General features: G+C 38.8%; 1 protein-coding gene across 1 annotated transcript in view; it reads right to left on the reverse strand.

Moving 5' to 3' along the window:
• The window catches only part of LOC148166008 (CLIP domain-containing serine protease B4-like), a 612,376-nt gene that overhangs the window by 448,351 nt on the left and 142,193 nt on the right, over positions 1-21,832 (reverse strand). The window lies entirely within an intron of this gene.

Here is a 21,832-nt window from a genome sequence, read left to right on the forward strand (position 1 = left end):
AAAACCGCAAAAATCAGCAATAAATCGTCGTTCTGCTTCGAAATAAGCGGATTTATCTAAGAAATTTGATGATTTCGTGCAGATTTTTGCTGTTTTCTTGCAATTCACCCGTTGAATCTTGATAAAAATTGATGGTTTTGTAGATTTCGTGCTCATCTTTGCAAATTCTAGCCAGAAAACGGCAAAAATCAGCGAGAAATCGTCGTTTAGCATCGAAACAAGCGGATTGCTTTAAGAAATTTGAAGATTTCGTGCAGATTTCAGCTGTTTTCTTATAACTCAGTCATTGAATCTTAATAAAAATTGACGGTTTTGTAGATCTTGAGATCTTCTTTGCGAATTTAAGCCAGAAAACGGTGAAAATCAGCGAAAAATCGTCGTTTTGCATCGAAATAAGCGGATTGCTCTAAGAAATTTGATGATTTCGTGCAGATTTCTGCTGTTTTCTTGCAATGCAGCCGTTGAATTTTGAAAAAAATTGATGGTTTTTTAGACTGCAAGCCAGAAAATTGAGAAAATCAGCGAGAAATCGTCGTTTTGCATCGATATAAGCGGATTTATCTAAGAAATTTGATGATTTCGTGCAGATTTCTGCTGTTCTCTTCTAATTCAGCTGTTGAATCTTGATAAAAATTGATGGTTTTGTAGATTTTAAGCTCTTCTTTGTGAATTCAAGCCAGAGAACGGCGAAAATCAGCGAGAAACTGTCGTTTTGCATCGAAGTAAGCGGATTGCTCCAAGAAATTTGATGATTTCGTGCAGATTTCTGCCGTTTTCTTGTAATTCAGCAATTGAATCTTGATAAAAATTGATGGCTTTCTAGATTTCGAGCTCTTCTTTGCGAATTCAAGCCAGTAAATAACAAAAATCAGCGAAAAATCTTCGATTTGCATCCAAATAAGCGGATTTATCTAAGAAATTTGATGATTTCGTATAGATTTCTGCTGTTTTCTTGCAATTCAGCTGTTGAATCTTGATGAAAATTGTTAGTTTTGTTAATTTTGAGCTCTTCTTTGCGAATTTGAGCCAGTAAACGGCAAAAATCAGCAAACAATCGTCGATTTGCATCGAAATAAGCAGATGTATCTAAGAAATTTGATGATTTTGTGCAAATTTCTGCTGTTTTCTTGCAATTCAACCTGAATCTTGAATAAAATTGATGGTTTTGTAGATTTTAAGCTGTTCTTTGCATATTTAAGCCAGAAAATTTCAAAATACAGCGAGAAATCGTCGTTTTGCATCGAAATAAGCGGATTGCTTTAAGAAATTTGATGATTTCGTGCAGATTTCTGCTGTTTTCTTGCAATTCATCAATTGAATTTTGATAAAAATTCATGACTTTCTAGATTTTGAGCTCTTCTTTGCGATTTCAAACCTGTTAACGGCAAAAATCAGCGAGAAATTGTCGTTTAGGATCAAAATAAGCGGATTTCTCTAAGAAATGTGATGATTTTGTGCAGAATTCTGCTGTTTTCTAGCAATTCAGCAATTGGATCTTCATAAAAATTGATGGTTTTGTAGGTTTTTGAGCTCTTCTTTGCGAACTTAAACCAGAAAACCGCAAAAATCAGCAATAAATTGTCGTTCTGCATCGAAATAAGCGGATTTATCTAAGAAATTTGATGATTTCGTGCAGATTTTTGCTGTTTTCTTGCAAATCATGCGGTTGAATCTTGATAAAAATTGATGGTTTTGAAGATTTCGTGCTCATCTTTGCAAATTCTAGCCAGAAAACGGCGAAAATCAGCGAGAAATTGTGAAATTGTCGTTTTGCATCGAAGTAAGCGGATTACTTCAAGAAATTTGATGATTTCGTGCAGATTTCTACTGTTTTCTTGCAATTCAGCAACTGAATCTTGAAAAAAATTGATGTCTTTCTAGATTTCGAGCTCTTCTTTGCGAATTCAAGCCAGTAAATGGCAAAAATCAGCGAGAAATCGTCGATTTGCATCAAAATAAGCGGATTTATCTAATAAATTTGATGATTTCGTCCGGATTTCTGCTGTTTTCTTGCAATTTAGCTGTTGAATCTTGATGAAAATTGATAGTTTTGTTAATTTCGAGCTTTTCTTTGCGAATTCAAGCCTGTAATTTGGGAAAATCAGCGAGAAATCGTCATTTTGCATTGAAATAAGCGGATTTATCTAAGAAATTTGATGATTTCGTGCAGATTTCTGTTGTTTTCTTCTAAATCAGGTGTTGAATCTTGATAAAAATTGATAGTTTTGTAGATTTTAAGCTCTTCTTTGTGAATTCAAGCCAGAAAACGGCGAAAATCAGCGAGAAACTGTCGTTTTGCATCGAAGTAAGCGGATTGCTCCAAGAAATTTGATGATTTCGTGCAGATTTCTGCTGTTTTCTTGTAATTCAGCAATTGAATCTTGATAAAAATTGATGGCTTTCTAGATTTCGAGCTCTTCTTTGCGAATTCAAGTCAGTAAATAACAAAAATCAGCGAAAAATCGTCGATTTGCATCAAAATAAGCGGATTTATCTAAGAAATTTGATAATTTCGTCTAGATTTTTGCTGTTTTCTTGCAATTCAGCTGTTGAATCTTGATGAAAATTGATAGTTTTGTTAATTTTGAGCTCTTCTTTGCGAATTTGAGCTAGTAAACGGCAAAAATCAGCAAAAAATCGTCGATTTGCATCGAAATAAGCAGATGTATCTAAGAAATTTGATGATTCTGTGCAAATTTCTGCTGTTTTCTTGCAATTCAGCCGTTGAATCTTGAATAAAATTGATGGTTTTGTAGATTTTAAGCTGTTCTTTCCATATTTAAGCCAGAAAATTTCAAAAAACAGCGAGAAATCGTCGTTTTGCATCGAAATAAGCGGATTGCTTTAAGACATTTGATGATTTCGTGCAGATTTCTGCTGTTTTCTTGCAATTCAGCAATTGAATTTTGATAAGAATTCATGACCTTCTAGATTTTAAGCTCTTCTTTGCGATTTCAAACCTGTTAACGCCAAAAATCAGCGAGAAATTGTCGTTTAGGATCAAAATAAGCGGATTTCTCTAAGAAATGTGATGATTTTGTGCAGAATTCTGCTGTTTTCTAGCAATTCAGCAATTGGATCTTCATAAAAATTGATGGTTTTGTAGGTTTTTGAGCTCTTCTTTGCGAACTCAAACCAGAAAACCGCAAAAATCAGCAATAAATCGTCGTTCTGCATCAAAATAAGCGGATTTATCTAAGAAATTTGATGATTTCGTGCAGATTTTTGCTGTTTTCTTGCAATGCACCCGTTGAATCTTGATAAAAATTGATGGTTTTGTAGATTTTAAGCTGTTCTTTCCATATTTACGCCAGAAAATTTCAAAAAACAGCGAGAAATCGTCGTTTTGCATCGAAATAAGCGGATTGCTTTAAGACATTTGATGATTTCGTGCAGATTTCTGCTGTTTTCTTGCAACTCAGCAATTGAATTTTGATAAAAATTCATAACTTTCTAGATTTTGAGCTCTTCTTTGCGATTTCAAACCTGTTAACGCCAAAAATCAGCGAGAAATTGTCGTTTAGGATCAAAATAAGCGGATTTCTCTAAGAAATGTGATGATTTTGTGCAGAATTCTGCTGTTTTCTAGCAATTCAGCAATTGGATCTTTATAAAAATTGATGGTTTTGTAGGTTTTTGAGCTCTTCTTTGCGAACTCAAACCAGAAAACCGCAAAAATCAGCAATAAATCGTCGTTCTGCATCGAAATAAGCGAATTTATCTAAGAAATTTGATGATTTCGTGCAGATTTTTGCTGTTTTCTTGCAATTCACCCGTTGAATCTTGATAAAAATTGATGGTTTTGTAGATTTCGTGCTCATCTTTGCAAATTCTAGCCAGAAAACGGCAAAAATCAGCGAGAAATCGTCGTTTAGCATCGAAACAAGCGGATTGCTTTAAGAAATTTGAAGATTTCGTGCAGATTTCAGCTGTTTTCTTACAACTCAGTCATTGAATCTTAATAAAAATTGACGGTTTTGTAGATCTTGAGATCTTCTTTGCGAATTTAAGCCAGAAAACGGTGAAAATCAGCGAAAAATCGTCGTTTTGCATCGAAATAAGCGGATTGCTCTAAGAAATTTGATGATTTCGTGCAGATTTCTGCTGTTTTCTTGCAATGCAGCCGTTGAATTTTGAAAAAAATTGATGGTTTTTTAGACTGCAAGCCAGAAAATTGAGAAAATCAGCGAGAAATCGTCGTTTTGCATCGATATAAGCGGATTTATCTAAGAAATTTGATGATTTCGTGCAGATTTCTGCTGTTTTCTTCTAATTCAGCTGTTGAATCTTGATAAAAATTGATGGTTTTGTAGATTTTAAGCTCTTCTTTGTGAATTCAAGCCAGAGAACGGCGAAAATCAGCGAGAAACTGTCGTTTTGCATCGAAGTAAGCGGATTGCTCCAAGAAATTTGATGATTTCGTGCAGATTTCTGCCGTTTTCTTGTAATTCAGCAATTGAATCTTGATAAAAATTGATGGCTTTCTAGATTTCGAGCTCTTCTTTGCGAATTCAAGCCAGTAAATAACAAAAATCAGCGAAAAATCTTCGATTTGCATCCAAATAAGCGGATTTATCTAAGAAATTTGATGATTTCGTATAGATTTCTGCTGTTTTCTTGCAATTCAGCTGTTGAATCTTGATGAAAATTGTTAGTTTTGTTAATTTTGAGCTCTTCTTTGCGAATTTGAGCCAGTAAACGGCAAAAATCAGCAAACAATCGTCGATTTGCATCGAAATAAGCAGATGTATCTAAGAAATTTGATGATTTTGTGCAAATTTCTGCTGTTTTCTTGCAATTCAACCGTTGAATCTTGAATAAAATTGATGGTTTTGTAGATTTTAAGCTGTTCTTTGCATATTTAAGCCAGAAAATTTCAAAATACAGCGAGAAATCGTCGTTTTGCATCGAAATAAGCGGATTGCTTTAAGAAATTTGATGATTTCGTGCAGATTTCTGCTGTTTTCTTGCAATTCATCAATTGAATTTTGATAAAAATTCATGACTTTCTAGATTTTGAGCTCTTCTTTGCGATTTCAAACCTGTTAACGGCAAAAATCAGCGAGAAATTGTCGTTTAGGATCAAAATAAGCGGATTTCTCTAAGAAATGTGATGATTTTGTGCAGAATTCTGCTGTTTTCTAGCAATTCAGCAATTGGATCTTCATAAAAATTGATGGTTTTGTAGGTTTTTGAGCTCTTCTTTGCGAACTCAAACCAGAAAACCGCAAAAATCAGCAATAAATCGTCGTTCTGCATCGAAATAAGCGGATTTATCTAAGAAATTTGATGATTTCGTGCAGATTTTTGCTGTTTTCTTGCAAATCATGCCGTTGAATCTTGATAAAAATTGATGGTTTTGAAGATTTCGTGCTCATCTTTGCAAATTCTAGCCAGAAAACGGCGAAAATCAGCGAGAAATTGTGAAATTGTCGTTTTGCATCGAAGTAAGCGGATTACTTCAAGAAATTTGATGATTTCGTGCAGATTTCTACTGTTTTCTTGCAATTCAGCAATTGAATCTTGAAAAAAATTGATGGCTTTCTAGATTTCGAGCTCTTCTTTGCGAATTCAAGCCAGTAAATGGCAAAAATCAGCGAGAAATCGTCGATTTGCATCAAAATAAGCGGATTTATCTAATAAATTTGATGATTTCGTCCGGATTTCTGCTGTTTTCTTGCAATTTAGCTGTTGAATCTTGATGAAAATTGATAGTTTTGTTAATTTCGAGCTTTTCTTTGCGAATTCAAGCCTGTAATTTGGGAAAATCAGCGAGAAATCGTCATTTTGCATTGAAATAAGCGGATTTCTCTAAGAAATTTGATGACTTCGTGCAGATCTCAGCTGTTTTGCCAGTAGCCAATCCTAAAGCTGAACAGTATTTAAAAATCGCTAACTATGAACACATACTATCATCCATTGGTCAAATGAACATTAGACTCTTGTTGCCAAGGAAATTGTATTAGCCTTTTACTCCACTTCTCAAATAAGCTTTCGGGGTACGTTATTAATTTTTTATCAGTTCTCGAATACTATTAAACTTAAAATTTACAATCTGAATTGCTGTTGGCACCCTTTTTTGCTTTTTTGGGCGCGAGTTATGGGTCACCCCGTATAAGTTTTTTAACTTCTTGTTTTTTTTTGTTTTTTAATTCTTCGTGAATTTGGTACATTTCTTGAAATTGCTGCATGACCTGCATCATGGCCGTACGGCTGTGGCGACTCTACGCCTCAGCATTAGCAGGATGCTGTACACTATTACACTAATTCAAAAACCTTGGACCTGGGGCTTAACTCCAAGGGTGGTTCTTTGGCTGTACACTGCAATCATAAGACCTATGCTTACTTATGGTGCAATAGTTTGGTAGCTTAGAACTGAACAAGAAACAGCAAGATTCCCCTGAACCATGTGCAACGCCTAGCTTGCGTTGCTGCTACTGGGGCCATGAGAACAACACCCACTGCTGCGTTAGAGACTGCCCTTTCGTTACTACCCCTAGACATTTACGTTCAGGAGGTGGCGACAAGAACGGCGCTCCGACTGAAAGCGGTGGGAATGTGGAAGGTGGAGAGCTCGGCCAGTCGACACGGAAGCATCCTTAGAAAAGCTGTCAAAAAGATACCTTTACTTTAGGCACCTGTGGACATACGTACACCGATCTTTGTTTTCAAGGAACCCTACCAAATCCACCTAGAAGATTTAACCACTGCGGACGAGACACCGTACGACATCGTCCTTTACACAGATGGATCTAAAAATAACTTAGGTTCAGGAGCTGGTCTGTACTGTCAACAACTGAACTTAAAAAAGATAATACTACTTGGAGAAGGACCCACAACATTCCAAGCGGAAATCGCACCTATTCTACACGGAGTCCTAGAAATGTTGTATCTAAACATCACAAACAAAAACTTTCTATTTCTGACAGATAGCAAGGTAGTTCTACAAACTTTAAAGTGCAACAAGATCACTTCAAAGTTAATATACGAAACCCAGGAAGAACTCACAAGGTTGTCCAAAACAAACTTGATCACTCTGGCTTGGGTTAAAGGAAACAAAGATAACAGCGGCAACGACATCGCTGACGGCTTGGCGAAAGGTGGATCCAAAAAACCTTATGGACCAACCATACCGCTAAACCTCGAAGCAATGTACGGGCTGATAAACAAAAGCAATCTCAAGCACCACAGCAATAGATGGCGAAACACTATCAAACAATGCCAGTACCCCTTCAAAAGATCACAAATTATCTACTGCGGTTGTCTAGTGGGAACTTCCGCTTATTAGTGGGAATTCTTACGGGACACTGCGGTCTAAATATGCACCTACACCAGGCAGGTGTAAAAAGCAACTCGTAATGCAGAGGATGTGAAGAAGACGACGAGACTTTGGAGCATGTATTTTGTCACTGTCCCGCGCTCCTCGATTTAAGAAAATCCATGTGTGGAAAAGATCAATATCCAGATATGGGCACGGTCCCCAGCACTTCCCTCTTCGCCCTCTTTTAATTTGCTTCGAAGCTGGGCTGGTTCGAAGGAAGCTAGCTGGAAAAAATGGGAGGCAGCACTGTAGCGGCCCCTTTACAAAGCATCATTAATCTGAATGCACTTGTTCAAAAATCTATCATAACATTGCCCAACAAGAATACACGCATTGCTTTTAGCTGTGTCTTTTAAGAAATCAATACCAATACACCTATTCTAAAAATATACCATGACATTGCCTCAAAGGAATTGTCTTGCATGCGTACCCATAATAAACCTTCAAGTTTATGAAGGCAGGTGCGTGCCCTTATCTTTAGAACCAAGTTGACTCATCCTCAATTGCTCACTCAATTGCTCTCAAAATGACACCCCCACACCCTAAATACCAATAAGGAACAAAAGATTACTATGCAGCAGGTGCAAGGGGGCCCCCAGGACAATAGAACCATCCATATCTCAAGTAATAAATACCGATGTAACAAAAATAAACTCTGAAACAGAGGTTGACAATTATTAGACAGGCTAACGTTTTATAGTATCATTAACACCTAAAAATAGGAATTCTAAGAAACTCTAAAAGCTTTTAGGATAATTGAATAATTGTAGTTGGCATAATTTGGAATATTCTAAAACTTTAGATTTGAGTAATTATCTTTGATTCTTAATTCTGATTTGTTGGTATACTAAGAGATAATGATTTTAAAGTCAAAAAGGCATTATAAACAATTAATAAATTATTTTTAAAATAATAAACTTAGAAAACAGACACACAACGACATCTCTTTTCCAATAGCTGAACTAAAAACCCACCCCTAAATTAGAGAAGGGGAAGAATTTAACCCCCTAACCAACCCCTAGCAACCAATCGGATTAGGGCAAAACAAAAACAACCAATCAAATATGGTTGCTGGTATTACGACCCATAATCATGCAAATGATGGACTATATAAACTCAAGAAATTTGGTAAAAAAAACACTCTGAATCTTTTCATTTTGAAAGTTCAGTTTTCGAGTTGTCATAAGTGCTTGTACCAGTGCCGTCAAAATCTTAGCAAGATGCAGACCATCACTAAACAGATTAACACCTTTGAGTTTTGCTATGGGCCGCCGCACCACTCCTCCCGGCCCTATGGGCTCTATGTGAGAAATGGTGAGAAAGAAAATTGACTTTGGTTATAATTCAAGTGATAATTTTTTAACTAACATTCTTACTCTACTAACTCTTGTGTCGCACGCCCTTGTATGTTTAGTATTAAAACCTGGATCTTTGATACAGTTGTTTATTGCCATGTTCCTATGTTACGCTACCATTTATTTTGGGCCAACATTGTATTAGCCTCCGAAGAGAATTTAACATTAATGGCGCCAGGAGGGTTCAATCATAAGTTAATATTTGACCCGAACACTCCTGTGAGTTAGTGCCGGTAAAGGAAGATAATTGCTCGGGAAACCCTAATTAATCTACACACAGTCCCTTTACCCGGCCACAGCACAATGGGCCGATTGCGGCCTGAGTGCAGTGAATACATCACCCTCCCCCTTAATACCATACCATACCATTGCTGCATTAAAGCATTTCGTCGGGTTTCGACTTTAAATGGATTTAGTTGATCGATCAGTTTATTTAGAAAGTTTTTAAAATTCGAAATTGTGCGTAAGATTTAGAAGCGCTGGCTTACAAGAATTTTAACTTCTTTAAAAATTACAGCTTGACGAGATGAAGAAGCTTTAGTCTTCATGATTATGAAATGAAATTTGAGGAATATATAAATTATATTAATTTATAAATTAAAAGCATAATAGCGTGAGTAGGTTGTTCTGAAAAATTTGTCAACTTTGACGTTCAATTCAAATATCTACGACAGCTATGAAAATGTATGGTGGGTTGCAGTTTGAGTTAGGTCAGGCTTATTATCATTCGTAGACCACGGTGTGTAAATTTTACTAAAAATTGTTGTCAACTTTACTTTTAAATGAGTGGGTCGAGCTCTAGTATACAAATGCGCGCTTTTTCTTAACAGATTATAGACGGTGGTTAGATGGCTGCCATTACCAACCTAAAGAGCTTTAACAAATTTTCTTTAACAAAAACGGCGACTTTAAGATGGCAAAAAATCCAAACAAACATCAATTTTAAATTGAAAAAGTTAACACACATTGTTCAAAATTAAAATGAAACACGACTGTAATTTATGATTTCTGTAAATAATGAAAACATCCACATGCACTCTTACCATTACTCTTATTACACAAAAGCCAAAACGTTGTGAATATTTGTCAGAACCATCGCTTAGCATTTTAAACTGCGCGCTTTTTCTGCCGAAGCTGCTGCCATCGGAAGTGACCGTAGATTGGAACAACAACAGGCAACGCATGAAAAAGGTGTAACAACGTGTGTGTTTACTACAAATGTTGTCACGTGCGGATTTCACGTGCCACGTAAACTTCGAAGTGGCCTAAAGCACAGCGTTAAGTTAGGTCCTGTGGTTAGGTCTCAACACAGTATGATTAGCTGTTGGTGCAGAAACGATTGTCTTCAGTCTTGTTTTGTTCCTGTTGCCCTTCTTCTTTGGTTCCTTTCCTTTTATTGTTTTTTTCCTTTTGTAGCTGTCTCCTCACACCGGCGACAATACGCCGGACACAACTAAGATTACAATTTGTTCGAAGCGATTAAGAGTAGAACTCAAGGGGCTGACGAGTCAATTGGAGATTTTGTTGCGGTCATAGACCTTTTGATGGCACGACTTCTTCAACCGCTATCGGAGGAGTACAGTGTACAAATCTTGCGAACCAATTTACACCTTTCCTATCAGGAGAGGCTAACATTCGTAAAAATCGGGTCGGTACCGGAGTTGATCGAACAGTGTCGGGTGATCGAAGCGAGTCGCGAGCTGTCAGCTGCGTACAAGCCCCCAACCCAAAGGGACAATTTTATGGAACCAGATTTAGCATACGCGTGTCTATCTCCGCCGTCCGGGATCAATGCGATTGAGTAGAGCAGGTATGAAGTCAAAGCGAAGCCAAGGGGTCGGTGTTGGTTGTGTAACCGGGAGGGACATTTTAGATCGGAATGTCCACAAACCAGATCAGGGCCGGTGTGTTTTAGATGCAGAGAAAAGGGGATTAAGGTGGCAAATTGCCCCAAATGTAAGCCGTCGGGAAACGGCGACGGGGGGGCGTTAGCTCGTGGCGGCGCGAATAATTCCCCCACCAACGCCACAACATCAACGAGTGTGCTGACGGCTCTCATAAGTTTTATTTTTAAGTCGGTTGCGGGTGATAATAGGCCTTATTAGTTAGTGTTAGTACTTGGTTGGAACATCATGGGACTGATGGACAGCGGGGCGAGTAAAACGTTCGTTGGACATAAGGGATATCAACTTTTGCGGGACTTAGGTTTTACGGAATGGAACAAACGGCTAACTTTGGAAGCGGTCGTTGCGAATGGAGCTTCGTCTAAGACACTGGGTATGGTTCGTGTTCCGATTCGTTTTCGCGTTCCGATTCGTTTTCGCGACAAGGCCAAGCTGATTGAAGTGCATTTCATGCCGGATCTGAATGCCACTTTGGTTTTGGGTTTTGATTTTTGGACCAGCATGGGGATTGTTCCTCACTTAAGTGCTACCGAATGGAAGTTTGCGGGGGGAAAACCGGTCGTAGCAATAGACGCAGTAAAATCACGGCCATTTCTATCCACAGAACAAGAGCGCCAGCTACAGAGGATTATTGAAGGCGGTCTAGAAGCGGTCGAGAACAGACTAGGTCGTACCAATCTAAACAAGCATAAAATTGTGACGGATTCCGACCCCATCAAACAACGATGCTACCCTCTCTTTCCAAAACGCTTAGAGATTGTAAACCAGGAGCTTGACAAAATGTTAGAAGCGGGAGTGGTACGAAAATCGTCAAGTCCGTGGGCCTCACCTGTAGTCGTGATTCCGAAGAAAGACGGAACTTTCCGATTTTGCGTAGATTTTCGGAAACTGAACAAAGTCAGCCAAAGGGATGCTTACCCCATGCCTAATGTCAGCCGCATTCTAGATAGTCTTAGGAACGAGCGTTATCTATCCTCTCTAGACATAAAGTTAGCTTATTGGCAAGTTCCCATGGAAGATAGGTCGGCCCAATATACGGCATTTGCGATTCCGGGCAGGTGACTTTTCGAATTTACCCAATTGCCTTTCGGCTTACACAATGCGCCTGCGACGTGGATGCTATTAATCGACCAGGTAATTACGCCGGATTTGGAACCGTTTTGTTTTGCATACCTGGACGACATTGTGATAGCGACTCCAACCTTCGAACAACACTTGGAAGTCTTGGCAGAGATGTTCAATAGGTTGACGAAAGCGGGCCTGAGAGTAAGCGTAGAAAAGTGTCAATTTTATAGGAACGAGCTGAAGTATTTGGGCTACGTGGTTGACCGCGACGGGCTGCACGTATACCCCGAGAAAGTGGACGCGATTAATAAGATTCCGACTCCGTCGAAAGTAGCTGAAGTAGGCAGCATTATCGAAACCGCGTCGTGGTACCGCCGGTTTATTCGGGGATTCTCAGAGCTGATCACGCCGTTGACGGAACTGTTGAAGAAGGGCACTAAGTTTCATTGGGGATCGGAGCAAGAACATGCATTTAATCAGGTCAAGGAACAGTTAATCACGGCTTTAATTCTCGCCTGTCCTGATTTTAGTCGCCTATTTATCCTTCCAGCTGTCTGCTGGGGTCTGACAGACCCAGAGGTGAAAAAAAAGCGTTGCACTATCTAAACTAATTGACTCAAAATGCCCAAATCTCTTATAGCTGCTTATTTTGACTCATTCTAACTACCGTCTTTTTTATTCCGACATTGTCGGTGCAAAAATATAAAGTATGTAATAAAATATATTTAGCGGGCCTCTCAGACCCCACCAGCCTGAAAACGCGATATTATTTCTTCCTGATTTCAAAAGTTGTCTATATTGTTTTCTAACTTTAAATGTATTATTTTTTTGAGTCACATGCGTATTTTTAACTCGTGGATTTTTTATAAATTGTAACCATAAAAAAAAATTGACTTTGCACATGAAAAATGTACTTTTTCGTTTTCGGAATAAAGTGCCGTTTCAAAAAAAAAATTTTTTTTGAATGATGAAAGGAAAATTGATTATCTAAGTGATAATGACTTATACAGTGAATATATTTGCATATAATCCATAGAATCTATCATTTTGTGTGTTTGTTCACTTTTAAATTGATATTTATTGATTTACAAGTTTATCATATTTTCAGGTTGTAGTTAAATATGTTTTTTAATCTACTGAATACAATCTTCTAATTTACAATGTTTTACATCATTTTCAAGCAAATTGCAGTATTGAATTTTATTTTAGGCCTAAAAATTGACTGGGGTCTAGCAGACCCTACCAGACTAATACCGTCCGGCTGAACTAGCAGACTACTGGAAGGTTAAGGTTCAGACCGATGCGAGCGCGAATGCAGTGGGAGCGGTCCTAAGCCAAGAGTTCGACGACGGGGAAAGAGCGATCTGTTATTTGAGCAGGACGTTGACGAGCGTATTCGACCACCGAGAGAGAGTGCTAGGCAGTACTGTGGGCGGTGGAAAAGTTGCGTCCCTACATAGAGGGGTCCCATTTTACAGTGATCACAGATCACTATTCTTTGGTGTGGTTAAATTCGTTAAAGGACCCCTCAAATAGACTGGCCAGGTGGGCTCTACGAATGCAAGCGATCGACTTTGAGATTGTCCACCGACGTGGGAAACTTCACGTACTGCCGGACATGCTCTCCCGGATGGTCCCCGGAACGCCAGATATCGTGGATGCAATAGAGATTAGCGGGCCCGACTCGGATTAGAGGTATTCCAAATTACGAGCTAAGATTTCCGGTTCACCGGAAGTGTACCCAAAGTGGCGGATCAAAAATTCGAGATTATACAAAAAGTTCACGGCGTCCAAATACTTTGAGAGCTTATCGGGGAACGATGCGGAGTGGAAATACGTAGTACCTAAGTTTGAACGGCGACAGCTCTTGTACCGTTTTCATAACAATCCGTTAGCTGGTCACTGCATGGTACACCGTACTTATTTTCGTTTAGCAGCGTCGTTTTATTGGCCAAAAATGAAGGCGGACGTAGCCGACTACATCCGTAGGTGTCAAGTCTGTGCGAAAAGCAAGTCGTCCCAAATTAAACCGGCGGGGTTGATGGTACCTCACATGCGACCCACAGCAAATGGTTTCCGGAGATTTGATGGGGCCGATTCTTCGGTCTACCAAGGGCTTTAAGTTTCTACTTGTGTTCGTTGATTTACTTAGTAACTTTCCGATTAACGTGCCATTAAAAAAGGCGACGGCGGCGACGGTGTGTAGGGCGCTAGAGGAACACGTGTTCCTGACATATGGGGTCCTGGATGCAGGGTGGCCCATCTAAGACTTTCGGGCTCAATATCTTTGTTATTTATGAACGGATTTTTCTAAAATTTAAAATATAATTTCTTGAGTAGGTAAGGATTGATGGGACATTACCAACGTTATGTCATTTTATAAAACATAAATAATTATACGCGTGTGCCAAAAATCAATTGTCAAGCAAGTCAAGTTGCCGAGAAAAAGAGAAAAAAGGACTTCAACATTTTCAAAAGATACAAACTGATAGTCGGCTATGAAACAATTGACTTCTACAGCGAGTTTCGATTTTGGACATCCCTGACTTGTTGATGAATCCGTGACGTTCATGACATTTGTGACATTCATTTAAGGTTATGTTTATTTTTGAGCATTATGATGAGGACTATTGATTTAAACTTGCACATTCACGATTTTTTATCTCGATCTTTTAGTAACTAATCAGAATGCATTAAACCGAGCATCGTTTCTCGACATTTGTGATATTTCTCGTTTGAGGTTATGTTTACTTTTAAGCATGATGATGAATATCATTCATTTAAACTTGCGCAGAACGATTTATTCCGATCTTTTGAAATTGAAAACTAATCACAATGCATCAGGCAGCGTTTTGGTGCAAAAATTTCATAGGCACAAGGAAATGTGAGCAAAAACTTGTTGAAAGGTGGTCGTCACCAGAAAAATGATTGCAGAATGGTTCGCTATGAGGAGCAACTAGTTTTCACGACTTCTTCAGCACTGTCACTGGTTTATTGGAAATGGAAATTCAGGGACACGTATGCAGTGAAGCGATTTGACTCATTTATGATTGCATTTGCGTTAAAACAGTAATCTCATTTATGATGGAGACAGAATTAGATGATCACAATATTTCGTCCTTTTTCAGGAAACTACTTTACTTTGATTAACAAATAATTTGTTACAAGGTATTTTATTGTAAGGTTCAAAATTTTAACAGTGAATAAACTATACCAGTGACAATTATAGCAATGTAACACCATATCTTCTACAATAGTAATGAACGAATGTACAAAAATTTACAAATGTATCAGATATTTACACTGTTACAATATGTCTCTGTACTTTGAACATTTATAACAAGTGCAAAAAATGCTGGAATATTGTAAGCGTTTGGTCACTGCCATTTTGCTTGTTGGCGATGCGATGAGATTTGGCTTTTTATTTACTAGAAACTCATTTCTTGAACTGTTCTGTGATGGTGAAGAATGAATTTGCGGTCCCTTGGTCCGAGCAAATCGCTTGTCGCTTTCAACTGGAACAATTGCTCCGATGGTACTAGTCACTTGTCTTCGCTGAACACTTACCATATCATGTTGCGGCGACTCTTCATCGAATTCATCAAGCAGGGTTTTGCACTTTTAGCAGTTTCGTTACTGTCCGTTAAACATATCCACCCATATTAGAAGAATCCAAGTGGCATAGTCGTTCATGGTAGTCAACAACACCGTCCAGAACGTTCTGCAATCGTTCTTAATGCTTGCAACAGGGTACGATAGGGTGTCAATGAAAGTCCCTTTCATATTTGCATCTTTTGGTGGTTCAATGAGAAAGAACAGGTTCAACATTTAAAGTAACAGTCCGTGTTGAAATACTGCATCATTTTCAGTGTGTTGCTTTCAGTCTTGTTCGTCTTTTTTTCACTCGTCCAAGTTATTAATTAATGTTGCAATGGCCTGAAGTTGATTGTTAGTTTAAAGAATTATCCCATAGATAGAGTCGACCGACGTTATTTTGTTAGAAATATCATGTGTGCAATTTTCATTGGAAAGTAGGTATAGATGATGTTCATTGTCATTTTGTTTCATTTTTTCTTGCACTACTTCTTTAACTCGTTATTCTTTCTTAGTGAGAAATCGTCGTTATACCGTGCAAGCACATTTTCCATATCATAATAGTCGTCCTAGATCGTTAGGTAGTTCGCAAGGTTTGTTGAAGCAACAAATACAATTCGCAACATCATTCACCATATTCGGTTCGAAAGCACGAATCTGAAACATCAGATGTAAACAGTATTTTCCTACAATTTGCAATGACCTTAGAAAATTTAACTCACTATCATGCGTTTTTGGTGATCCAAAACCGCGTAGTTGTAGGTAAATACATGTATCTGATTTCTATATTACTTATACGTCTTGGTATCATTAGTTGGTTTCCTATTCAAAGTTTCATTTGTCAATCTTTCGAAACGGAATATTAATGGTACTGTACGGCCAATTTGGACTTGAAGAAACTTTCTTGATAACACATTTTAGCATGGTGGTGTGCAGAATTGTACCTACATTTGTCGATTCGACCTTGTTTCTTCAAATCATAATTAAAACATACGAATTTATTAGTCGCATAGCCACTAAATACCATAAAACTCCTTTCTGACATGGGTAAAACTTGTCTTTGTCGTTAGTCTCGTAGATGCTGGGCCACTCAACGATACAGTATTCTTCGTTACTTTTGCATACCAACTATACCGACATTCACTTGTGAATCAAGTAATTCAAACACTCCTGTAGGTACAAGCTAGTGCGCACAAATGGCACAATTCTGCACTAGCATTTTTGGAAAGCAGCACTACGTCCTAGATTTCATAAGTATTATGAACCAATTTTGACTTCTTGACTACGGTAATTCACATATTGGAGCTTCGAGCTTAATCTACTTTGGATTAATGACATTATAAACAAAAGAAACATGTTAAAACTGTCTAGTACCACACATTTTATAGGCGCAGTAAACAAGTTTGCTGAAAAAGGATAAAATCATCTAATTCTGTCTCCATCATAAGTGAAATAACTGTTTTAACGTAAATGCAATTATAAATGAGTCAAATCGCTTCACTGCATACGTGTCACTGAATTTCCATTTCCAATAAACCAGTGACATTTCTAAAGAAGTCGTGAATTCTAGTTACACCTCATAGCAAACCATTCTGCAGTCATTTTTCTGGTGATAACCAACATTCAACAAGTTTTTTACTCACATTTTCTTGTGCCTACGCATTTTTTGCACCAAAACGTTGCCTGATGCATTGTGATTAGTTTCCAATTTCAAAAGATCGAGATAAATCGTTCTGCGCAAGTTTAAATCAATGATTTTCATCATCATGCTTAAAAGTAAACATAACCTCAAATGAGAAATATTACAAATGTCAAGAACGTCACTGACGTCAGCGATTACTGACAGACCGAACCCAGGGATGTCCAAAATTGGGCGTGGGAAATTATTTTTTTCATAGCCGACTATGATTTTGCATCTTTTGGAAATGTTGATGGACTTTTTTCTCTTTTTCTCGGCAACTTGACTAGCTAGACGGTTGAGTTTTGGCACACTCTAATAATTATTGATGTTTTATAAAATGACATAATTCTTAACTAATTAAATATTAAAATAAGACAAGTAAAATTAACATTTTTAAGACAAGGATGAGGCTGGTAATGTCACATCATCCTTACCTATTCAAGAAATTATATTTTAAATTTTGGAAAAATCCGTACATAAATGACAAAGATATTGAGCCCGAAAATCTTAGATGGGCCACCCTGCATAATACGAATCACTCGGTCATCTTGAAAGGGTACACAATCTCGATTTATCAAAACCAGATGCTTATTTTATTCCACATCATTCAGTTTACAAGGATTTTAAAATTCGTGTTGTATTCGACGCCAGCGCAAAAGCATCTAACGGTATCAGTTTAAACGATAATTTATTAACAGGACCAACAATCCAACAAGATCTTCTCGCAATCATGACGAGATTTCGCACACATAAAATCGTTTTAAAGGCCGATATTTGTAAAATGTATCGTCAAGTTTTAATTAACTGCAAACAAACTGATTTTCAACAGATAATTTGGAGAGACAATTGCAATAGTCCTTTAGAAATTTATAGACTTTCGACAGTCACATACGGCTTAACCAGTTCTCCATTTCTCGCCATTCGCTGTTTGTACCAACTCGCGTTAGATTTCAATGAAAAATTTCCAAAAACAAGCAAGGTCATTCAACAGGATTTCTACGTGGATAATTTGTTAACCGGCTGTAACACCAAAGAAGAAGTACTGAATCTAAAGCGCGAGTTAGAGTCAATTTTAGGAAGCGCGGGATTCCAACTAGCCAAATGGGCAACGAACGACAACACGATCGATCTCAAAAACTACAAAACTCTACATCCAATTGACTATGACGAAACGGACTAAACCAAATTACTCGGCTTATTGTGGGATTCAAGGCAAGACGCATTTTCGTTCAAGGTCGAACCGGTAGCGTCAAGTCAAAAATTAACCAAACGACAAATCTTATCAACGACATGCAAAATTTTCGACCCTTTAGGCTTAGTAAGTCTAGTTTTGATTCGAGCGATTGAAACGTCGCTTACGACAAAAGGTTTCCAATCATCTTACCAAAGGGCCATCAAATAACAAAATTAATCATTTATCACTATCACTTAAAGCATTTGCATGCCGGTTCTCAAGAAACTCTAACGGCTCTACGTCAACATTATTGGATCTTCTCAGGGCGCAGTGTTGTTAGAGCAATAATTCATAAATGCATAAATTGTTTTAAAACAAATCCTATAAGACAAAAACAAAAAATGGGAGATTTACCGATCGAACGATTAGAACCACTTAGATCGTTTTTGCGAAGCGAAGTCGATTACTGTGGGCCCATTCCCATCAGGCAGGAAAAAGGGAGAGCGAAAAAAGTCACAAAGGGTTATATTGCGTTATTTATTTGTTTTTCGACTAAGGCTGTTCATTTGGAGCTGGTGAGCGATTTAACCTCGGAGGGTTTTTTGAATGCGCTCCGACGATTTGTGGCCCGTAGGGGTTTCGTGCGAAAGTTGTTCTCTGACAACGGAACAAATTTCGTGGGAGCCGATAGAGAACTCAAAAAATTAATTAAAGATGCAAAAACTTTCGATTATTTGACATCAGACGCAGCCAACTCAGGCATAAAATGGACATTCGTTCCACCAAAATCGCCCAATTTTGGTGGACTGTGGGAGTCTAATATTAAAGTTGCAAAAAATCACATCAAAAAGGTCATTGGAGACACGGCTTTAACATTTAAGGAGTTGTACACGTTACTGACGAGAATAGAGGCTTGCCTAAATTCCAGACCCATATGTCCTCTCACGTCCGATCCCAAAACTCCCTGACCCCTGGCCATTTTTTCATCGGGGAGTCCCTAACGGCGACAGTAGAAGTCGACTTGGCAGAAGTCAATACCAACAGGCTCACCAGGTGGCAGATGATAGAGAAGATGAGGCAACATTTTTGGAAAAGATGGCACCGGGAATATGTGACGCAGCTCCAAACCCGAAGCAAATGGAAACAACCTACATCATCATTGTACCCAGGGGCATTAGTATTACTGGTGGAAGAAGGCACACCACTTCTCCATTAGCCTCTAGGCCGCATCCAAGAAACCCATCCTGGAAAGGACGGCCTCGTGAGAGTAGTGACCGTGAGGACAAGCAAGGGACTTTACAAACGGAGCATTTCAAAGGTGTGCGTCCTTCCAATGGAATGAAGTGATTTTTAATTAATTAATTTAATTAATTTTTAATTAATTGTCACTAACTAATTCATCAAGTCAAATTTCTCAATTCAAGGTTCTAGTATTGTAACTTTGAAGTCCAACAGACTTCAAGAGGGCCGGCTATAGTAGTTACACAGGCATGCAACTACCCTCACTGTTGGTTGCCTAACCATTTCACCCCACCCTTTTGTAGTTTACCAATTGTGTATATAGTATGTAAATAAATAGTCTTAAGCAGATCCTCGACTAGTTAAGTTACCGACAATTCTCAACCAGAGACAAAAAAATGTGTTGTGACGACACAATCACACAAGCGCAACCAGTGGTCGTTGAGGATCATCGACAAACATGGGTTAGTTTATAGGGACAGTGATCTGAGGGTTTCGGGGGCCTAATGTGAGTCTTTGACCCCTGTTACGTCACGTTTCAGCAGAGTCATGCTGGAAGGGAGTAGTGAGGCGTAGGGTTCTCCTGAGTACTTTCTACTGTTCCCTCCCGAGAGACGTAGGCAACTCTCTCAGGTAGTGTCCAGAGCCCATGTTTCTAGTGTATCGTCGCATCGTGTTAGAGCGTCTCGATGTGGTATAAAGGCTCCTTCATGTTTGTGTCCAATCCGGAATTTTCTGTGAGACTGAAAAATGTTTCTTCTTACAACAACAGTTGATAAATCCGGTAGAGCAGGGTAAACTGAGTTAGTTAGGTGACTGTGATTTATTCGTACTTGTTTCTCGGCAGTCTCATTTTAGGTGTGGTTTAACATTTAAGGTGTGTTTCGGGGCAGGATCAAAACGAATAGTCACGCTGTTGGAGAGCGAATGTTGTTAGGTTTTGGGTAGAATAAGGATTCTACGGTTTCGGTACATTCTCTTCCTGCTGGAGGATTTAATTGTCATCTTAGCTCGCTATCTCAGGAACTTTATTCACTTCTGCGTTGTTCTCTTTAAGTAGAGGGGGTGTCGTCACATGCGAATTTCACGTGCCACGTAAACTTCGAAGCGGCCTAAAACACAGCGTTAAGTTAGGTCCTGTGGTTAGGTCTCAAAAGAGTATGATTAGCTGTTGGTGCAGAAACGATTCTCTTTAGTCTTGTTTTGTTCCTGTCGCCCTTCTTCTTTTTTTTTGGTTTTCACTTTTGTAGCTGGTCCAGAAAGATTCTTCCATCTGTGAAATCGAGGGACAGTCAATCTTTCTTTGTGGGGCACACCTTCGAATGTAAACAAACACAACATAACCTTTGACCTGTCACCTGTCAACAAAGTGGTACCGGCGGAGCGGTTCTTCAATTTTCTTATGCGGGCCGCCGAAGGCGTTGTTTCTCACATTTGAAATTGTTGAGGTTTTTCATTCAGGGAAAGATTGACTGAATTTCGCGCATTTGCCCCTCCTGGGTTCTAGTCCATCTTGGCAATTCGGACTTCCTTTCCGTCTCGACCATCGCTACGCGAAGATTGTGTCGTAGCATTCTTTTAGGTAAGTTGAGTAAATTCGCAGTGGTGGAAAACAAAAAAATAGGGTAGTTTGTTCGAACCCAGTCCGGTTTGTCCCGGGGCTTATGTTAAGTTGAAGAAAAAGGACACCTTAAGGCTGCCCAAGATCTAGAGTGAGTACCACGTGTCTGGAAAAATCCAACTAATTTCGAGGTATCTTTAGGGCATCTAGTCTCCTCTGCTGTACTCTACGCTACTCGACTCATCTCCGCCCTGTTCATTTCTTCCCGACGATTTGTATCTTCGTGGCTCTTATCCTCGCGGGAACTCCTCAGAGAGCGGGTTTGAGAGACGTTAGAAGTGTTGGAGACGGTCCTCTCCGGAGTTTGAGTCACTCTACAGTGGAGCCGGATAAGGCCTTCCAGCCAAGGGAGTAGCTGCCACCTCCCAGTGAAAGAAAAGGTCAGACCCACTGTATCTTGTTGTTCCTGGAGTCTGACCCTTAACGGGCTGGAGAAGTTCGTCGTTTGTCGATTTAACCGTTGCAATCATTTAGTTCTTGTCTGTAACTGCCTTTTAGTAACTTCCTTTTTGATTCTTTTTTTGTTTTTTTTTGTAACATTATGTATTGTCGCTAATTCACTGTTGGTGCGATAACGTCGTGCGTCTAATTCGAGCTTGTGCAAGCGCGGACCGGTGTAGTCGACCACATCCGCGGCTGGTAACTTTATCCACGGTGTACCGGATCTGACAATTAATTAGTTATTTTCACTTCAATTCAATTCAAATTTCTTTTTTTTTAACTGACTGTACTAGTTCTTACTGTAAATAAATCGTGTTTGTTTAGTTGCGAATTGAGTCCGGGTACTCACGGGTCCGGAGTACCTTAGTTTCTGTCCAGAGAATTCTGGCGCCCTAATCTTGGTGGGTTACTCAGGTGAGCCCTCCGCAAACCTACGA

The sequence above is a fragment of the Gnatocerus cornutus genome, unplaced genomic scaffold, assembly GCF_029298725.1.
Source record: "Gnatocerus cornutus isolate USDA-ARS CGAHR unplaced genomic scaffold, icGnaCorn1.1 ctg00000033.1, whole genome shotgun sequence".
Lineage (NCBI taxonomy): Eukaryota > Metazoa > Arthropoda > Insecta > Coleoptera > Tenebrionidae > Gnatocerus > Gnatocerus cornutus.